Consider the following 8,610-nt stretch of genomic DNA (forward strand, 5'->3'; position numbering starts at 1 on the left):
GCAATATGAAACAAAATAGTTAAAGGTCATAATCTTACATGACGTTTATAACCAGGCTTTATATACACAAAATGTAATGATAATGATAATGATAATGATAATGATGTACACACCACCCATCTGGCAGTTTTCCCAGCCACTCTGCCTGGCTTACGTACTGAGAGCCAATGTAGGTCTTTCAAGACCAGTGTTATATGGTCTCGGCGGCCGCTCCGAGTCACCAGTCTAGCTGCTGCATTCTGGATTAGTTGTAGTTTCCGGGTCACCTTCAAAGGTAGCCCCACATAGAGAGCATTGCAGCAGTCCAAGTGAGAGATAACTAGAGCATGCAGCACTCTGGTGAGACAGTCTGCGGGCAGGTAGGGTCTCAGCCTGCGTACTAGATGGAGCTGGTAAACAGCTGCCCTGGACACAGAATTGACCTGCGCCTCCATGGACAGCTGTGAGTTCAGAATGACTCCCAGGCTGTTCACCTGGTCCTTCAGGGGCACAGTTACCCCATTCAGGACCAGGGAGTCCTCCACACCCGCCCATCTCCTGTCCCCCCAAAACAGTACTTTTGTCTTGTCAGGATTCAACCTCAATCTGTTAACAGCCATGTTGGCCGGCCATGCTCCCCACTGTGCAGACAAGCAGCAGGAGGCACAGCGTGGCCCCACTTGGCTCTGGGGACAAGGGCTGGCCTCGCACAGTGGACTCCATTCACCAGAAAATGAAGCTGCATTGCTGCATTGTGTAAATAGAGTGATGGCAATAACCAATATTCCACAGACACATATATTAAAGTCATGAAATAATTGGAATGGCAAGAAATGTGGTATAATCTCCAACAAAAGTACATCTTCAATTTGTTACATAACAGATATCCATTTGTGTCCTTCTTAAGTCCACCAGGTGCTACTGTACTTAATCTATAGATCCATGTGTCTGCCTTCCTTTTAAATTGTGGGGCGGGGATTGGTTTTGTTTGGGCATAATTGTTTTGGTTGTTTTGTTTTCTATTTGTAAATGGAGGTTAGTATGAGGCTTGGGATTGCGACCGTGGAGGGGCGAGGGAGGTATGGCGGTGGGGGCAGATGTTATAGGCGAAGGGGATCGAGATATGGATATGCTCGTACCCCTTCCAATCTGCGCCCCATCCCGAGAGACGAGGGTAGGGTGAGCAAGGATTACTCACCTCCTTCACTGGTGTTGTGCAATGCCAGGTCTATAGGCAACAAAACTGCTACCCTGCGAGATTTCTTTATCTCGCAGGGAGTTGACCTGGCTTGTGTGACGGAGACCTGGGTGCGCGAAGGGGTAACTGTTACCTTACGAGAGATGGCGCCCCCGGGTTTCTCCGTCCTCCACCAGTCACGGACTGTGGGCCGGGGGGGAGGGGTGGCAGTATTAATCCGGGAAGATTGTTCTTTCAGGGCTCTACCATCGCCATCGATCCCCGGCATTGAATGTGTTGGCCTAGTGTGGGGCTCCGAGGAGAGCTTGGCTGTCTGGCTGGTGTACCGGCCACCTAGCGCACCAGCAGCCACCCTGTCAGGCCTGCTGGAGGCGGTGGCCGGCTGGGCCTTGGAGTTCCCTAACCTATTGGTATTGGGGGACTTCAACTTCCACGCTGATGCCACTCCCTCCTCACAGGCTCTGGACCTGGTGTCTTCCATGGCGACACTAGGGCTCTCCCAGTTTGTTTCAGGCCCCACACATCAAGCAGGCCACACGCTGGATTTGATCTTTGGCGCCGGTATAGATGTGATCATGTCTCCTTCGATGAAGGTGCCATGGTCTGATCACTACGCTCTGAAAGCCAGGATTGACTTTCCACCCCCACCCTGCTTAGGTGGCGAGCCGATTTGGGCTCGCCCGCGGAGGCTGATGGACCCGGATAGATTCCGTCAAGCCTTGCGGGACCTTGCTCCCCCTGGCGACTCATTGACTGAGCTTGTTGAGGGCTGGAATACCCAGCTCCTGGCAGCCATCGATGAGATCACACCTAAGCGCCCTCTGCGACCCCGCAGAAACCGGGCTCCCTGGTTTACCGAGGAGCTTCGGAAAATGAAGCGGGACCTCAGACGGCTAGAGCGAGTATGGCGGGGTGCCCGTGACGGAGCCTCAAGAACATCTTATAGGGTTTTTATGAAAACCTATGAGATGGCAGTGAAGGCTGCTAAGAAGTCTTACTTCTCGGCCTCCATTGCATCCGCTAGCTCTCGCCCGGCGCAATTATTTAGTATAATTCGGTCTTTAACGTCCCTTGAAGGACAGCCAAATTTAAATAACAATCTGACACACAGCTGTGAGGCATTTGCGAGCTTTTTTGCGGAGAAGGTCCTGTTGCTCCGCCATGACCTCTCTGCCAATTTGGATACAATAAAGGAACTGGAGGCCCCTCGACTGTCCTCGGGTCCAGTATTGGACCACTTTGACCGGATATCTCCAGCTGATGTGGACAGATTCCTCCAAGCTGGAAAGCCCACCACCTGTCCTCTTGACCCGTGCCCGTCATGGCTGATTAGAGCGTGTCCAGACGAGGTGCGGGGCCCCCTGGGGGATATCATCAATTTGTCCCTTGGCACCGGGATATTCCCAGGGGAACTGAAGGAGGCGGTGGTGTGTCCGCTCTTAAAGAAAACATCATTAGATCCCTCAGATCTATCCAATTACCGCCCGGTCTCGAATCTTCCATTCCTGGGTAAGGTGATTGAGAGAGCGGTTGCTGAACAGCTTGGTAGGTTTCTGGATGAAACATCTGCTCTGGACCCATTCCAGTCCGGCTTCCGCGCTGGTCATGGGACCGAGACGGCTCTGGTCGCCCTAACAGATGATCTCCGCAGGCAGCTGGATCGAGGCGGGTCAGGGCTGCTGATTCTTCTAGATCTGTCAGCAGCCTTTGACATGGTCGATCACGAACTCCTGGACCACCGCCTTGCCGACGTGGGGATCCAGGGCACAGTCCTTCAATGGCTGCGCTCGTTTCTCTCTGGTCGGGGACAGAGGGTGGCGCTTGGGGGGGAATTGTCATCACGCCACTCCTTGGTGTGTGGAGTGCCTCAGGGTGCAATTCTCTCCCCGATGCTTTTTAACATCTTTATGTGCCCCCTCGCCCAGCTTGTCCGGAGTTTTGGGCTGGGTTGCCATCAGTATGCTGATGACACCCAACTCTATCTGTTGATGGATGGCCATCCTGACTCGGCCCCAGACACACTGACCAGATGTCTGGAAGCTGTGGCTGGATGGTTACGTGGGAGCCGGTTGAAGTTAAATCCTTCGAAGACAGAGGTCCTCTGGCTGGGGCGGGAAGATATGGGATCAGGGGGGCAACTCCCATCTCTTGCGGGGGTGCAATTAGTGCCAGCACCGTCCGTTAAGAGTTTGGGTGTAATCTTCGATACCTCCCTCTCTATGGAGTCGCAGATTACAGCTATAACAAAGGCGGCATTTTTTCATCTCCGCCAAGCTAAGCAGTTGGCCCCTTATCTCTCTCGTCCTGACCTAGCCACTGTGATCCATGCGACGGTCACCTCCAGACTGGATTATTGTAACTCGCTCTACGTGGGGCTGCCCTTGAGACTGACCCAGAAACTCCAGCGGGTGCAGAATGCCGCGGCGAGACTCCTTATGGGGTCTTCGCTGCGAGAACACATTCATCCGGTATTATACCAGCTGCACTGGCTCCCGGTGGAGTACAGGATCAGGTTTAAGGTGCTGGTTTTAACCTTTAAAGCCCTATACGGCCTAGGACCCTCGTACCTACGGGACCGCCTCTCCTGGTATGCCCCACAGAGAAACCTACGGTCTGCAAATAATAACATCCTCAAGGTCCCAGGCCTCAGAGAGGTTAGGCTGGCCTCAACTAGAGCCAGGGCCTTCTCGGCTGCAGCTCCAAACTGGTGGAATGCTCTGTCAAAAGAGACTAGGGCCCTGCGGGACCTGACATCTTTCCGCAGGGCCTGCAAGACAGAGTTGTTCCGCCAGGCCTTTGGTCAGGGCGCAGCCTGACTCCCTCCTCTGGCAACCTGCACATAATTCTGCATAATTGGTTGCCATCAATTTGATTTAATTAATTTTATAATGAAATATTTTAGATTGTGTGATTATTTGACTGATTATTTGATTGTTGTTAGCCGCCCTGAGCCCGGCTTTGGCTGGGGAGGGCGGGATATAAATAAAATTTATTATTATTATTATTATTATTATTATTATTATTATTATTATTATTATTATATAATTGTTTCTCTGAACTGTGTATGTTCTTAAAGCATGAAAATATTAGATTTAGCATCATGTTGCTCTTCTTAACCTGAAGCACTATTTCTGGGTTAGCGGAATGTGTAACCTGAAGCATATGTAACCTGAAGCGTATGTAACCTGAAGCATATGTAACCCGAGGTACCACTGTACAGTGTTTAAGCAATGGCCCATGAAGCTCTTTATTCCTTATGCAACTGCTGCATTCTCCTATCCATATCTTGATGTTTTTCATGGTAGTGCCAATGTATAAGGACACTTGCACTGATCTTCATTAATCACGCCCTTGAGTATTGTGTTTATATGATTCATTAAGATGGTAAACTTGATTATGATCAGTATTGCTAGCAGAATTCATTTTGCCACCATTAGTACATATTCTACAATGCCCACAGAGGAAATAGTTGGCCCAGCAATACCTCTATGGTGTTAAAGAGGTTTGGGATTTACTTTAGGATGTGCCAAAATATCTCTTAGATAAGATACAGTGGTACCTCAGGTTAAGTACTTAATTCATTCCGGAGGTCGGTTCTTAACCTGAAACTGTTCTTAACCTGAAACACCACTTTAGCTAATGGGGCCTTCTGCTGCCGCTGTGCCGCCGGAGCACGATTTCTGTTCTCACCCTGAAGCAAAGTTCTTAACCTGAAGCACTATTTCTGGGTTAGCGGAGTCTGTAACCTGAAGCGTATGTAACCTGAAGCGTATGTAACCTGAGGTACCACTGTACACTGTACACTGTCTACACTTTCCTCCGAGGGTCTTCTGCTGGTTACTTCACTGCAAGAAGTGAGGTTACAGGGGAACCAAGCAGAGGGACTTCTCGGTAGTGGCGCCCGCCCTGCAGACACCCCCCCTTCATATGTCAAGGAAATAAACAACTATTTGACTTTTAGAAGCTTGATGTTTTATCATGCTTTTTAAAAAGTATTTTAAAAAGCAAGTTTGAAGCCTTCGGACTCATTCAGGCCTGCCAGTGTAGTGTAATCATTTAGGGCACACCTGATCAGGAACGTAGCAAGGGGGGGCAGGTCACCTCGGGAGTCCCCACTGAGGGGGGTGACAAAATGGTGTGTGGCACTCACTGCGGGGCCAGCAGTGCGCCCAAGCCACGTGCCTCTCCTGGGAGTGACGTGGTGGCTTGAGCGCCTGCAGGTTCTGCGCTGCCCCCAACAGTCCGCCCGTTGCCTCCTCCTCAGCTGTAGGGTGGCTGAGTGGGAGGAGGCAGGCAGACTCCTCGGAGGCCCCGTGGAGCATCCTGCCCCATCTTGCCCCGCTGAGTGACTGCTGAGGCATACGAAGGCTATGAAGAGTCATTTGAAAAAAACTGAGGTGGCATGGTTCCCTATCTCCCCAGGCAGAACTTTAATGTGTGGCAGCTCATTCACAAGTTGAGAGCTCCTCAATTAGATGTTGGGGGCTCCTACTCCTTTTAACTTTTTAAACTTTTAAACTTTTTAATCTTTTAACCCTCTTCTTATCAAAAGTTTGGCAACCTGGGGTTTTATATCAGAGAACTTGTGATGTTGGCGCTGTAAATTAGATCTAACGAAGTCGAACAGCTGAACAGCCACCGCCCAGCCTATTTCAAGGACGCGTAACTCTAAACAATTTAATTAATCTTCTGAACTTTTTTCGAACTGGGACTTCCGGGTTAGCGCGAAAAGGTTAATGGCGGATTCCCTCCGAGTTCCGGAGGGAATCGGCTCCGTGGAAGACGGGTCCTGCCGCGGCGGCGACGCGGGGACCCTCAGAAACCACAGGCGCAGAAGCCTGTGGACTTGGTGACTCGGCGGGCACCATTTGCGCCCCCCGACCCGCGAAGAAGCCTTTTTAAAGGCTTCGGAGCGGGGGACGGCGAGTGGCGTGGTGCTGAGAGTAGACCGCTTCTTCTACGGAGTGAAGCTGCAAGCCATGGCCGGAGAGTGCTGACTTCTTTCTTTGAACATTTGGACTGCAAAAGGAACAACCCGTGAGTAGTATGGAAATTGGACTTAAAAATCTCTTTTTTAAAATTCGGCACGATCGGGGGAGGTGTCAAAAGGAAGTCCGCCCCCCCCGTCCTGTAGACAATTTAAAGCAAGAATTGGATAACTAAGGTCGAGAGACTACTTTTCTCTTTGTGAGACAAAAGTCATTAATTTCACGATTTGGCAATATAAGTATTTTGCTGGAGGATAAGAATGGATTTTTAAGAGCTGCTGTGCAACCCCCCGGGATCCGGGAGCGATCCGCGAGAGAGCCTGCTGAGGAGACATAAAGAGTTTGACAGCTGTCAAACGAGCTGTCAAAGTTAGAAAAATTTGCCTTTTGTTATTTCTGCTGGTTATTTTTGTTACTGTCAGAGCTGCTTCCAGATCCCAGCTCACAGAGGATCATGCTAGCCAGCGTTCACTTTATAAAAGTCTTTATTGAGATACAGTTTCCATTTTCAAGCTGCAGCGTGCAGCTCTACGTCTTAGAAGCTAGACCGGCGAAGCTCCGTCTGAGTCCCCGCCTCCTGTACACCAACTTAATACTCTAGCCTTACTCCACCTCTTCCGCCTTTCCCTCCTTCTCTGGGTCCCTCTGCCCCCCGTGGTCTCTTCCTTCCTGGACTCTTCTGACGCTGACCCCCCGGACCCTTCTCCTTCCTTGCGGCGGGCTTTAGGACCTGGCTCCCTTTCTGGGCTGCTTATTGTGCCGCCTTCCTGTGAATTTGAACTTGGCGCGCGCGCCCAACCTTCCACCTTCCTCTTGACCGTTTCCTCACTCCCTGACGGAGGTGTGGCCACTCCTGACTCCTGCCCTCCCGCCTGTGGCGAGACGTCGGATCCCGATACCTGGCGCCCTTCCTCCCCACTGCGCTCTGTTGGGGGCGCTGGCCCCGATTTCCAACTGCTGCTCTCTGAGTCCCCTCTGGTCCCTTCTTCCTGGGGTGTCCCCCTGGGTCCCCCCTTGCTCTGACCACTGGCGCTCCTTTCTGTGAATCTTCCGATTCACTGGAAAGACTCGGAGATCTCGGGTCGCTGTCATCACTCATCTTTCCTTCGGACTCCTCCCCCTCACTCTCTGTTTCCTCCCTCTCCCGCGCCTCTGCTCCTGAACCCCTGACAGTTACATTGGACTTTAAGTCATTGAAAATAAAGAAGAAACAAAAACAAAGTAACTTGACTGTTGGAGAAAGAATACTAAGTAACTAGAATCCCTCTAGAGGGGGTTCTGAGACATTACAATGGCTGCAGATGGAAAAATACAGGCTGAGCTGAATAGAATGTTTTTTCTCTTGGGAAAATTACAAGATCAGAGTGAAGCTTTGGCTACAGATGTTATGACCTTGAATTCTAAAGTAAATAAACTTGTCGATTGCGCCAAGGACTTGACTCAAGAAAACTTTGCAGCTGAACAAGAAGAGATATGTGTTGTTTCAGAGGAGTGGGAAGGAGGAGCTGAAATGCCGCAGGTGAAAAAAGTCAACCAGAGGCCTGCAAAAATGGAATACAAGGAAACCAAGACTTGGATGATGAGAATTTGGTTCGAATTGGAGAATGAAGATTGGAGAGATCTCCCTATGGGGAGATCGGAAGACCTATGGATTACAAATTTGATTAAGGAGAAAGTTGGAGCTTTTGGGACATTTGGGACACTTGGACTTAAAAGGAATAAGAAACATGATTTGGGCTCCACTTTTGATTATGGAGGTCTGGTTGGAAGAAACATAGACCCCATTGGGACAGAGCTTCTCCGAGACTCGATGTCCAACATAAAGGACTACCAACAAAACCGGCAGAGAGGGACTGAGAGAGATTTGAGGGCCTCGGACGTGAGGAATCCAGGCTGAGAACTGATAGACTGATGGATATTCTTTGGGGATCGAAACCGGGAAAGGGGGGGGGTGAGAGTTTTGGAATCCAAAGGGTGTATAATTATATGTTGTTTTTTGTTATTTTGGTTTGTAATTAATATAAAAATTGGGAAATTTGTGGAAGGGAATTTGGGTCGACCTTAGAAAAGGGTGTTAATGATGAGTATTGTGGTTTAATCGAGGTCTATAAGTTAAATTTGGTTAATTAAGACGAATTAAGTAAAATATTAAGAAGGTAAAAGTTGGAGATAAGAACTTGCTGAGTTAACTATTGGAATTGGGATGCAAGAAGGGGAGGTGTGGGGAAGTCAGTGAAAGTAGTTAAGAAATTAAGGATTTAAAATTATATTTGTTATTTGTGTTGTGTTTGTCTGTGGTTGTTTATGTTTTTGTGTTTGTCTTAAATACATGTGAAAACTTTAATAAAAATTTTATAAAAATAAATAAATGAACTTTTCCCGAACTGACTCTGACTCAGGCTTTGACCCGGCGTTTTAAATGAACTAAGGGAGGTGAAGCTGTGT

Source organism: Podarcis vaucheri (genome assembly GCF_965113315.1).
Source record: "Podarcis vaucheri genome assembly, chromosome: 5".
Classification (NCBI taxonomy): Eukaryota; Metazoa; Chordata; class Lepidosauria; order Squamata; family Lacertidae; genus Podarcis; species Podarcis vaucheri.